Genomic DNA, 12,985 nt, shown 5'->3' on the forward strand with positions numbered 1-12,985 from the left:
AGAGAGAGAGAGAGACAGAGAGAGACAGCCACGGGTGAACAACTAATGAAGGTGCTACAGGCTAGGCAATAATGTGTAACCGTGACATTAGAGTGATGCTCTGGGCCCCACTCCTCACACAAATAAAGGAAAAGAACGACAGAGCAGAGAAGAGGAGAGAGGGGAGAGGAAAGAGAGGGGATAGAAGTGGAGAGGAGACACAGAAGACAGACAGACAGACAGACAGACAGTATGAGATGTCTTCCCTCATCATTATCTAAGTGTCTTTTCTAGAGCCTGACAGGATTTTTGGGGTCCGATACCGATAACAGTTTTAAGGAGGCAGAAGTCAACGATTACCAATATGACTGCCAATAAATGTTGTTTTTTTAGAGCGATAATTCAATGTTATCCTACAGAAACCAAGCACAACTAGTTGTTCATTAAGACAATGTTATCCTACAGAAACCAAGCACAAGATAGCTGTTCATTAAGACAATGTTATCCTACAGAAACCAAGCACAACTAGCTGTTCATTAAGACAATGTTATCCTACAGAAACCAAGCACAAGATAGCTGTTCATTAAGACAATGTTATCCTACAGAAACCAAGCACGAGCTAGCTGTTCATTAAGACAATGTTATCCTACAGAAACCAAGCACGAGCTAGCTGTTCATTAAGACAATGTTATCCTACAGAAACCAAGCATAAATCACCACAAATGAGCAGATATTATTGTGTATTCTRTGTATATAATATCGGCGCTTTATCTGTGGAATAAAGACCGATACAAATATTTAGGTGAAAGGCTRATATCGGCCAATAATACCGGTCGAGCGATGTATCGGTCGGGCTCTAGTCTTTCCCTGCTTGGCTCAGTTCGAGAAACACGAGAGGCTCTTGTTGAGTTTCTATTTAAGCCTGGTTAAAACGAGGCTTAATTACTAAATACTGCTGCAGCAGCACACAACAAAAACAACATTAACAACAACAATATCAACAACAACAATGGCAGGTCCCTGTGCTGAGCAGCTGAAGACTCAAGGAATAGCAGACAGGGAGAGAGAAACTATCCATCTGGAAAAATGCTTAATTAACACACCACACACACACACACACACACACACACAAACACACCACACATACACAACACACACACAACACACAACACACACACACACACACACACACACACACACACACACACACACACACACACACACCACACACACACACACACACACACACACACACACACACACACAACACACACACACCACACCATGCTCTTAATGGAGCGGTTGTCATTAAGGTATTTACATAGTGACAAAGCAGTCTGGGTCTCTGGGGAACAGTTTTCATTAACACAATAGGATGAGAGAAAAGCTGTGTGTTAAAGTTTATGGATGAATGTAGAGGAGGGAAAAGCTGTGTGTTAAAGTTTATGGGATGAATGTAGAGGAGGGAAAAGCTGTGTGTTAAAGTTTATGGGATGAATGTAGAGGAGGGAAAAGCTGTGTGTTAAAGGTTTATGGTAGAATGTAGAGGAGGGAAAAGCTGTGTGTTTAAAGTTTATGGGATGAATGTAGAGGCTGGAAAAGCTGTGTGTTAAAGTTTATGGGATGAATGTAGAGGAGGGAAAAGCTGTGTGTTTAAAGTTTATGGGATGAATGTAGAGGGAAAAGCTGTGTGTTAAAGTTTATAGGATGAATGTAGAGGAGGGAAAAGCTGTGTGCCTGAGCCTCCCTCCCTGTACGGACCACATGACATATCATGCTCTCTCCCCCTCTTCTCTCTCCCTCCTCTTCTCCTCCATCTCTCTCCTCTTCTCTTCTCTCTCCCTCCTCTTCCTCCTCTCTCCCCCTCTTCTCTCCATCTCTCCCTCCTCTCTCTCCCCCTCTCTTCTCTCCATCTCTCCCTCCTTTCTCTCCATCTCTCCCTCCTCTCTCCCCCTCTTCTCTCCATCTCTCCCTCTCTTCTCCTCCATCTCTCCCTCTCTTCTCTCCATCCTCCCTCTTCTCTCCCCTCTCTTCTCTCCATCTTCCTCCTCTTCTCTCTCCTCTCTCTCTCCATCTTCTCCCTCTCTTCTCCCTTCTCTCCATCTCTCTCTCCTCTTCTCTCTCTCCTTCCCCTTCTCTCTCTCTCCTCCTCCATCTCTCTTCTCTCTCTCTCTCTCCTCTCTCTCCATCTCTCTCTCCCTCCTCCCACACTTCACTGTGTGAGGCCACATTTAATCTCTGTCCTCTCAGGAAGGCTCGTAGCCTTATAAGCTAACAGGCCATGTCAGCACAGGTCGTATTTCAACATGGAGCGGTCAATCAACACCCAGGGATGTCTGAGGCAGAGACGACTGAGGATGGATGGACACATTGATTGGAGAACGTGTTGGCCACCCCAGTCTGACCCAGCTAGACTAGACAGTGAGAGAATCTCACTGCATTTCCTTCTTTTTTTCCCTTCTCAAAACCCATTGGATGAGAAGGTCAAAGGGTCCTTCCCTTTAAAAGAGAGAGGAATCAAGGAAATGCAAGGAATAAGATCAAGGCAATGCAAATGAGATTCTCCCGTGTCTATAACGATTCCTAAATCAATTCACACAATTGTTGCTGCTTCTCCTCCTAACCTGTAACCGCCGATGCAGCTGGCGTTGATGTAGTCAGACCACACACACACACACACAACACACACACACACAACACACACCACACACACACACAACACACACACACACCACCACACAACACACACAACACACACACACACACACACACACACACACAGAGAACACACACTCTCTCTCTTACCTGTATCCGTCGATGCAGCTGGCGTTGATGTAGTCAGACCCTTCCACTCCTCTGATAGGCTGCAGACACACGCGTGTCGACTCGAAGGGCATGATGTTCACCAGCCGGTTCTTGAACTTATTGCAGGCAGGTTGGCACTGATGAACCTAGAGGTGTGGGCTTTGGAGTTAGCCAGTCTCTGTGAGAGAGGGAGGGAATAAGAGAGGAGAAAAGGAGAAGGAGGAGAGAAAAGGAGGAGAGAGAAGGAGGGGAGAGAGAAGGAGGAGAGAAACAGAGGAGAGAGAAGAAGGGAGATAGAAGGAGGAGGGGAGAGAGAATGAGGAGAGAAAAGGAGGAGAGAAGAAGGGAGATAAGGAAGAGGAGAGAAAAGGAGGAGGGGAGAGAGAAGGAGGAGAGAAAAGGGAGAGAGAAGAAGGGATATAAGGAAGAGGAGAGAAAAGGAGGAGAGGAGAGAGTGAGGAGAGAGAAGAAGGGAGATAGAAGGAGGAGGGGAGAGAGAAGGAGGAGAGAAAAGGAGGAGAGAGAAGGAGGAGAGAAGAAGGATAAAGGAAGAGGAGAGAGTATGAGGAGAGAGAAGAAGGGATAGGAGGAGGGGAGAGAGAAGGAGGAGAGAAAAGGAGAAGAGAGAAGGATGAGAGAAGAAGGGATATAAGGAAGATGGGAGAAAAGGAGGAGAGATAAGGAGGAGAGAGAAGAAGGGAGATAGAAGGAGGAGGGGAGAGAGAAGGAGGAGAGAGAAGGAGGAGATAGAAGGAGGGGAGAGAAGAAGAGGAGAGAAGAAGGGATATAGAAGGAGGAGGGAGAAGAGAAGGAGGAGAGAGAAGGAGGAGAGAGAAGAAGGGAAGAGAAGGAGGAGGGGAGAGAGTATCACTCACATGTACTTCACTTTATTGTGTTTCTTTAATAGGGGTTCATTAATGTACATCACATTAATAGCAGCAGGACTTTACTGATAGTAACAGTAAGGCATGGTGGGTATAAAATGGTTGTAATGGCTATAGTAGATGGTGTTGGGTGTCCGCAGAGCTGGCAGAGCCTGCTGGAGAGATGGGAGAGATGGGAGTGGAGAGGCGTGGCTGGCTCAGTGCTGGACCTGGCAGCTCTCACACCACAGATGGACATCACAGGAGAGAGTGGACAGACCTGGTGTTGCTCTGTGTGTGGTGGCCAGACTGCCTGGGCTTGAACGGCAGGGCTGTAGTCCCACAATCACCATCGCTCCTCTTTCTCTCCCCCCCTGTCCCCATCTCTCACTCGTATCCTCTCCCTCTCTCTCCTTCTACCACTGGAAGAGCTACAGACCGCTGGATATCATGTAAACACGACCTTAATGACTCTATTTAGTAAGTCGTACATCTTATCCTTTTCGGTAACACTTTACTTGACAYCCAGTGTCATAACACATGTATGGCAYATTCATAACCATGTCATAACAGCTGACATAACTTTTTATTACCTGTCATAACACTGTCATGACCCATATATTTACACCTGTTGTGACATGTATAGTGTTATTTTATGGCTGGTTATGACACCTACATAAGAGTGTCAAAATCCACATTTATTCAAATTTGTTTTTCCCCCTGCCACGAAATGACCTTATGTTTGAATGTTTGCTTCTAACATCCTTTGTTGTTTTAATAAATTCTTTACAGTCCTGTTTTTTTCCCCYCATCATATTTTAAATATCTTGTAGAATATACACTTTATGACACACTGTCTAGAAGCATTATGACATCATAATCATATAAGCAAGACAGGCCTATTCATGAATTGATGATAAAAAAGAATGTGGGGGATGTTTTGTTAGACTTCAGTGCGGCTTTTCACATTATCGATCATAGTCTGCTGATGGAAAAATGTGTTATGGCTTTACACCCCCTGCTGTAATGTGGATAAAGAGTTACTTGTCTAACAGAACACAGAGGGTGTTCTTTAATGGAAGCCTCTCAAATATAATCCAGGTAGAATCAGGCATTCCCCAGGGCAACTGTCTAGGTCCCTTAGTTAAAAAAAATATTTACTAACGACATGCCACTAGCTTTGAGTACAGTCAGTGTGTCTATGTATGCCGATGACTCAACACTATACACATCAGCTACTAGAGAGACTGAAATGACTGCAACACTTAACAAAGAGCTGCAGTTAGTTTCAGAAAGGGTGGTTAGGAAAAAGTTAGTCCTAAATATTTCCAAAACTAAAAGCATTGCATTTGGAACAAAACACTCACTAAACCCTAAACCTCAACTAAATCTTGTAATGAATAATGTGGAAATTGAGCAAGTTGAGGTGACTTAACTGCTTGGAGTAACCCTGGATTGTAAACTGTCATGGTCAAAACATACAACAGTAGCTAAGATGGGGAGAAGTCTGTCCATAATAAAGCGCTGCTCTACCTTCTTAACAGCACTATCAACAAGACAGGTCCTACAGGCTTTACTGTTCAGTCATGTGGTCAGGTGCCACAAAAAAAATGACTTAGGAAATTTACAATTGGCTTAGAACAGGGCAGCACAGCTGGTCTTTGGATGTAGACAGAGAGCAAACATTAATAATATGCATGTCAATGTCTCCTGACTCAAAGTAGAAGAGAGATTGACTTCATCACTACTTTTATTTGTTAGAGGTATTGACATGTTGAAAGCACTGAGCTGTCTGTTTGAACTACTGGCACACAGCTCAGACACCCATGCATACCCCACAGGACATGCCACCAGAGGTCTCTTCACAGTCCTCAAGTCCAGAACAGACTATGGGAGGTGCACAGTACTACATAGAGCCATGATAACATGGAGCTCTATTCCACACCAGGTAACTGATTTTTATTTAACCTTTATTTAACTAGGCAAGTAAGTTAAGAACAAATTCTTATTTACAATGACGGTCTACCAAAAGGCAAAAGGCCTCCTGCGGGGACGGGGGCTGGGATTAAAAAATAAATACAATATAAATATAGGACAAAACACACATCACAACAACAGATACAACACAACACTACATAAAGAGAGACCTAAGACAACAACATAGCAAGGTAGCAACACATGACACAGCATGGTAGCAACACAACATGACAACAACATGGTAGCAGCACAACATGGTAGCAGCACAAAACATGGTACACACATTATTGGACACAGACAACAGCACAAAGGGCAAGAAGGTAGAGGACAACAATACATCACACAAAGCAGCCACAACTGTCAGTAAGAGTGTCCATGATTGAGTCTTTGAATGAAGAGATGGATATAAAACTGTCCAGTTTGAGTGTTTGTTGCAGCTCGTTCCAGTCGCTAGCTGCAGTGAACGGAAAAGACGAGCGACCCAGGGATGTGTGTGTGCTTTGTGGACCTTTAACAGAATGTGACTGGCAGAACGGGTGTTGTATGTGGAGGATGAGGGCTGCAGTAGATATCTCCTGATGCAAGCAGTAGAATCAGATTTTAAAAAACAGATAAAAATACACCTTATGGAAGAACGGGGACTGTGAAGAGACACACACACACACACACACACAGGTACAGACACACACAGGTACAGACACATGCATACACACACACACAATAACATACGCACTATACACACACGTATCTTTAGTACTGTAGATATGTGGTAGTGGAGTAAGGGCCCGAGGGCACACACTTAGTGTGTTATGAATTCTGTTACGAATGTATTGTAATGTTTTTTTAAATTGTAAAACTGCCTTAATTTAACTGGACCCCAGGAAGAGTAGCTGCTGCTTTGGCAGGAACTAGTGGGGATCCATACATCATTGTAGTAGTATTGATGGCTGTCAGCCCTATGACTTGATGGACTACATCATTGCTCGTGTATGATGCTGTCAGCCCTATGACTTGATGGACTACATCATTGTAGTAGTATTGATGGCTGTCAGCTCCTATGACTTGATGACTACATCATTGTAGTAGTATTGATGGCTGTTCAGCCTAATGACTTGATGGACTACATCATTGATAGTAGTATTGATGCTGTCAGCCTATGACTTGATGGACTACATCATTGTAGTAGTATTGATGGCTGTCACTCTATGACTTGATGGACTACATCATTGTAGTATTGATGGCTGTCAGCTCTATGACTTGATGGACTACATCATTGTAGTAGTATTGATGGCTGTCATCTATGACTTGATGGACTACATCATTGTAGTAGTATTGATGGCTGTCAGTCCTATGACTTGATGGACTACATCATTGTATAGTATTGATGGCTGTCAGCCTATGACTTGATGGACTACATACATTGTAGAGTATTGATGGCTGTCAGCCCTATGACTTGATGGACTACATCATTGTAGTAGTATTGATGGCTGTCAGCCTATGACTTGATGGACTACATCATTGTAGTAGTATTGATGGCTGTCAGCTCTATGACTTGATGGACTACATCATTGTAGTAGTATTGATGGCTGTCAGCCTCATGACTTGATGGACTACATCATTGTAGTAGTATTGATGCTGTCAGCCCTATGACTTGATGGACTACATCATTGTAGTAGTATTGATGGCTGTCAGCCCTATGACTTGATGGATACATCATTATTAGTATTGATGGCTGTCAGCCTATGACTTGGTGGACTACATCATTGTAGTAGTATTGATGGCTGTCACCCTATGACTTGATGGACTACATCATTGTAGTAGTATTGATGGCTGTCAGCTCTATGACTTGATGGACTACATTCTTATAGTAGTATTGATGGCTGTCAGCCCTATATGACTACTGTATGTCATTGTAGTAGTATTGATGGCTGTCAGCCTATGACTTGATGGACTACATCATTGTAGTAGTATTGATGGCTGTCAGCTCTATGACTTGATGGACTACATCATTGTAGTAGTATTGATGGCTGTCAGCCCTATGACTTGATGGACTACATCATTGTAGTAGTATGATGGCTGTCAGCCCTATGACTTGATGGACTACATCTTTATTAGTGATGAGGCTGTCAGCCTATGACTTGATGGACTACATCATTGTAGTAGTATTGATGGCTGTCAGCCCTATGACTTGATGGACTACATCATTGTAGTATTGATGGCTGTCAGCCTATGACTTGATGGACTACATCATTTAGTAGTATGGCTGTCATCTATGACTTGATGGACTACATCATTGTAGTAGTATTGATGCTGTCAGCCTATGACTGATGACTACATCATTGTAGTAGTATTGATGCTGTCAGCTCTATGATTGATGGACTACATATTGTAGTAGTATTGATGGCTGTCAGCCTATGACTTGATGGACTACATCATTGGTAGATGTATTATGGATGTCATCCTATGACTTGATGGACTTCATCATTGTAAGTATTGATGGCTGTCAGCCCTATGACTTGATGGACTACATCATTTTAGTATATTGATGGCTGTCCTCTAGTACTTGATGGACTACATCATTGTAGTATATTGATGGCTGTCAGCTCTATGACTTGATGGACTACATCATTGTAGTAGTATTGATGCTGTCAGCCCTATGACTTGATGGACACATCATTGTAGTGTATTGATGGCTGTCAGCCCTATGACTTGATGACTACATCATTTAGTAGTATTGATGGCTGTAGCCCTATGACTTGATGGACTACATCATGTATATTGTATTGATGGCTGTCAGCCCTATGACTTGATGGACTACATCATTGTAGTAGTATTGATGGCTGTCAGCTCTATGACTTGATGGACTACATCATTGTAGTAGTATTGATGGCTGTCAGCCCTATGACTTGTGGACTACATCATTGTAGTAGTATTGATGGCTGTCAGCTCTATGACTTGATGGCTACATCATAGTAGTATTGATGTGTCACCCTATGCTTGATGTATAGTCATTGTAGTGTATGTGGCTGTCAGCTATGACTTGATGGACTACATCATTGTAGTAGTATTGATGGCTGTCAGCTCTATGACTTGATGGACTACATCATTGTAGTATATTTGATGGTTCACCTATGACTGATGACTACATCTGTAGTAGTATTGATGGCTGTCAGCCCTATGACTTGATGGACTACATCATTGTAGTAGTATTGATGGCTGTCAGCCCTATGACTTGAGTACTACATCAATGTAGTAGTATTTATGGCTGTCAGCCCTATGACTTGATGGACTACATCATTAGTAGTATTGATGGCTGTCACCCTATGACTTGATGGACTACATCATTGTAGTAGTATTGATGGCTGTCAGCTCTATGACTTGATGGACTACATCATGTAGTATATTGATGGCTGTCAGCCCTATGACTTGATGGACTACATCATTGTAGTAGTATTGATGGCTGTCAGCTCTATGACTTGATGGACTACATCATTTATAGTAGTATTGATGGCTGTCAGCCCTAGACTTGAATTGTATGTACATCTTAGTAGTATAATGCTGTCAGTCTATGACTTGAGGACTACATCATTGTAGTTAGTTGTTATGGCTGTCAGCTCTATGACTTGATGGCACTATCTTGTAGTAGTATGATGGTGTCAGCTCATGACTGATGGACATACATCATTGTGTAGTATTGATGCTGTCAGCCCTATGACTTGATGGACTACATCATTGTAGTATTGATGGCTGTCACCCTATGACTTGGATGGACTACTCATTGTAGTAGTATTTGTGGCTGTCACCCTATGACTTGATGGACTACATCAATTGTAGTTGTATTGATGGCTGAAGCTCTATGACTTGATGACTAATCCATTTAGTTTAGATTGATGCTGTTCAAGCCCTATATTGATGGACTACACATTGTTAGTAATATTGCGGCTTGTCAGCCCTCATGACTTGATGGACTACATTCATTGTAGTCGTCATTGATGGCTGTCAGCCCTATGACTTGAACTGTATGTCATTGTAGTAGTATTGATGGCTGTCAGTACTATGACTTGAACTGTATGTCATTGTGAGCCATGTGGATGTATATGTTCAACGTTGTTTTATATGGTCATTTTCTGGGACAGTAAACGTAAAACTACTGTAGAACCTGGGCAACTGGCTGCCCCGTTTGTAGACCTGCGGAAACAATTTCCAAAAATAAAAACAATTTAAAAAAGAGATCTGAAACATCTCCGCGGTCACTGTCCAATCACAGGAGGAGTAGTGGCTCCACCTCAACATCTGATAGGCTGGGAAGAATCCTCAACTAGGAACGTATTGGTTAACAATGGCATACACCTATCCAATCCAATTTCTGATCTACGTGTCTAAAAGGTCCAGAAGGTCATTTTCATTACGACGATGACGACGATGAAGATTCTACATATTATTATTAATAATATTACCTTGAACTCCAGCTCCATGGCGGTGACGGTCTCCCCCGTGGGCGGCTGGGTGAGTTTCTGGATGTGTGCGTACAGGTTTCGTGCGGGGACCTCAGTGAGGCCACAGGTGGCTGCCTCTAGCAGGGCCTCGTGGATGAAGACATACTGGTCCTCGGTCTGCACCATGTAGTTCCGCTGAGCTCTCATACACGTCACATGACCGTAGACATCCACTGACTTCTCGTGCTTCATACGCTCCAGCATGGCCTCGATCACGATCAGGCAGCCTGTTCTACCCACGCCCGCACTGAGGGAGGAGGGAGGAGAGAGGTTAACATTACACGATCAGGCAGCCTGTTCTACCCACGCCCGCACTGAGGGAGGAGAGAGGTTAACATTACACGATCAGGCAGTCTGTTCTATCCACACCCGCACTGAGGGAGGAGGGAGGAGAGAGGTTAACATTACACGATCAGGCAGCCTGTTCTACCCTCAATTGAATTCAATACAACTTTATTAATCGTAGAGGGGCAACGTCAAGGTTATACAGTAATATCTAGGAGACTTTTCAAACATGTACCTCATCAACTTTTTTTCTGGCTGGTTTTACTGCAGTATTTTATTGATCTTCGATAAATACATGTCCCAAAAATATATCTCAGATATAGGACAAGCATTTCAGAACAAACTTGATGTAGATTTGTTTTGGGGACTACCTGTTGTTCCATGTAGTGCATCTGTTATTCATTGTGTTTGTATCGGTAGCAGTAAGGCCAAATGCAATGCTTTGGACACACCTACTCATTCAAGGGTTTTTCTTTATTTTTTACTATTTTCTACAATGTAGAATAATAGTGAAGACATCAAAACTATGAAATAACACATATGGAATCATGTTTTATATTTGAGATTCTTCAAATAACCACCCTTTGCCTTAATGACAGTTTTGCACACACTTGGCATTCTCTCAACCAGCTTCATTAGGTAGTCACCTGGAATGCATTTCAATGAACAGGTGTGCCTTGTTAAAAGTTAATTTGTGGAATTTCTTTCCTTCCTAATGCGTTTTAGCCAATCAGTTGTGTTTTGACAACGTAAGGGTGGTAAAAGACCAAAGTCCATATTATGTCAAGAACAGCTCAAATAAGCAAAGAGAAACGACAGTCCATCATTACTTTAAGACGTGAAGGTCAGTCAATCCGGAAACATTTCAAGAACTTTTAAAGTTTCTTCAAGTGCAGTCGCAAAAACAGTATAGTTTACCTGCAGTGTACCACCATGGGTCCTGCGTCAGGGGGGTTGCAGGCTTTGACCCGTCGTAGGAAGGCCAGGATGGGGGTGGGGTACTCTGGTACCCCATGGTCCGGCCAGGCCATGAACTGGAACTGACGAATCTCACGCTTCTCACTGGAACCATTCTGTAGGAGAAAACCCGGAGAAAGTCAACGAAGGGAACAATATTGTTTATGGTGTTGTGTTGCATGTCTTCTCACTCGTCTCTGTCTCTCTCCTGTGTCTGCTTTCCTGTGCCTCGTCTCTGTCTCTCATCTCTGTCGCGTCTCTTGCGCCTGTCCTCTCATCAATCTCTGTCTCTCCTCTCTGTCTGTGGACCGCTCTCATTCTGTTCGTCTTTCTTACTCTCCCTGTCTTTCTTCTTCTCTCTCAAATCCCTGTGTCTCTCCCTCGACTTTCTCGATCCCTCTTCGCGTCTTCTCTCGATCTTCGTTTACCCTCCTCTCGTATCTCGCTGTTGCTCCTCTCTTGCTCTTTCTTCACTCAATCGTCGTCATCTCTCTTCTGTCTCTCGCTCTCCGTCCTTCAGTCGCCTGTTCTCTCACCATCAAATCTCTTCTTCTCTGTCTCTCCTCGCCTCTCTGTCTGTCTGTCTCTCTCAATCCCGTTTCTCTTCTTTCGCTTTCTCCTCTCTCTCGACTGTTTCTTCTCTCTCGATCTCTGTTTCACTCTCTCGATCTCTGTTTCTCTCTCGCTCTTTTCCACTCATCTCGTCTCCTCTCCTGTTCCGCTCTCTCTGTTTGCCTGTCTCTCTACTCAATTCTCTGTCCTCTTTCTCTCTGTCTCTCGCTCTCTCTGTCTGTCTGTCTTCAATCTGTTTCTCTCTCTCTCGATTGTTCTCCCTCTCTCGTCATTGTTCTCTCTCTTCTCTGTTTCACCTCTCGTCATCTCTGTTTCTCTCTCGCTAGCTATTTCTCACAATCTCTGTTCTCTCCTCTCTGTCTCCTCTCTGCTCGTCTGTTGTCTCTGATCTCTGTTTCTTCTCGATCTCTTTTTCCTTCTCTCTTCATCTCGTTTCTCCTCTCTAGTCTTCGGCTCTGTCTCTCTCTGTCTCTTTCTTCCGCTCTCTCTCTGTCTTTCTCTCATCCCTGTTCCTTCTCTCGATCTCTTGTTTCTCCTCTCTAGCTCTTTCTCACTCATCTCTGTCTCTCTCTCTCTCTTGTTCTCGCTCTCCTTCTGTCTGTCTCATCTCGATCTCTGTTCTTCTTCGATTTGTCTCTTTCTCTCTCGATCTCTGTTTCTCCCTCTAGCTCTCTCTCGTCGCTCTGGTTCTCTCTCTTCCTTTTCTCTCCCTCTCCCATCCGCTAGCGTATGGCCCTGTTCGTTTCTCTTTGTATCATTTCTTCTTCATTGCCATTGCATCCCTCCATCACAACTTTAATTATCTATCTAACTACCTCTCAGACGCGGGATGGTTGGTTGGTTTCACTTTCATGTTAACCCCTCTGCTATCCATCTGAGAAGATGCTTCATAACACACACACACACACCACACACACACACACACACACACACACAACACACACACACACACCACACACCAATGAACACCATAAACAATATGTTCCCTTCGTTGACTTTTCTCGGGTTTCTCCTACAGAATGGTTCCAGGTGAGAAGCGTGAGATTCGGT

The 12,985-nt window shown here is 43.6% G+C and overlaps 1 pseudogene; it reads right to left on the reverse strand.

Moving 5' to 3' along the window:
* LOC112071722 (receptor-type tyrosine-protein phosphatase F-like) overlaps positions 1–12,985 on the reverse strand; it is a 34,030-nt pseudogene that overhangs the window by 6,657 nt on the left and 14,388 nt on the right.

This window comes from Salvelinus sp. IW2-2015, unplaced genomic scaffold (genome assembly GCF_002910315.2).
Source record: "Salvelinus sp. IW2-2015 unplaced genomic scaffold, ASM291031v2 Un_scaffold1702, whole genome shotgun sequence".
NCBI classification, from domain to species: domain Eukaryota; kingdom Metazoa; phylum Chordata; class Actinopteri; order Salmoniformes; family Salmonidae; genus Salvelinus; species Salvelinus sp. IW2-2015.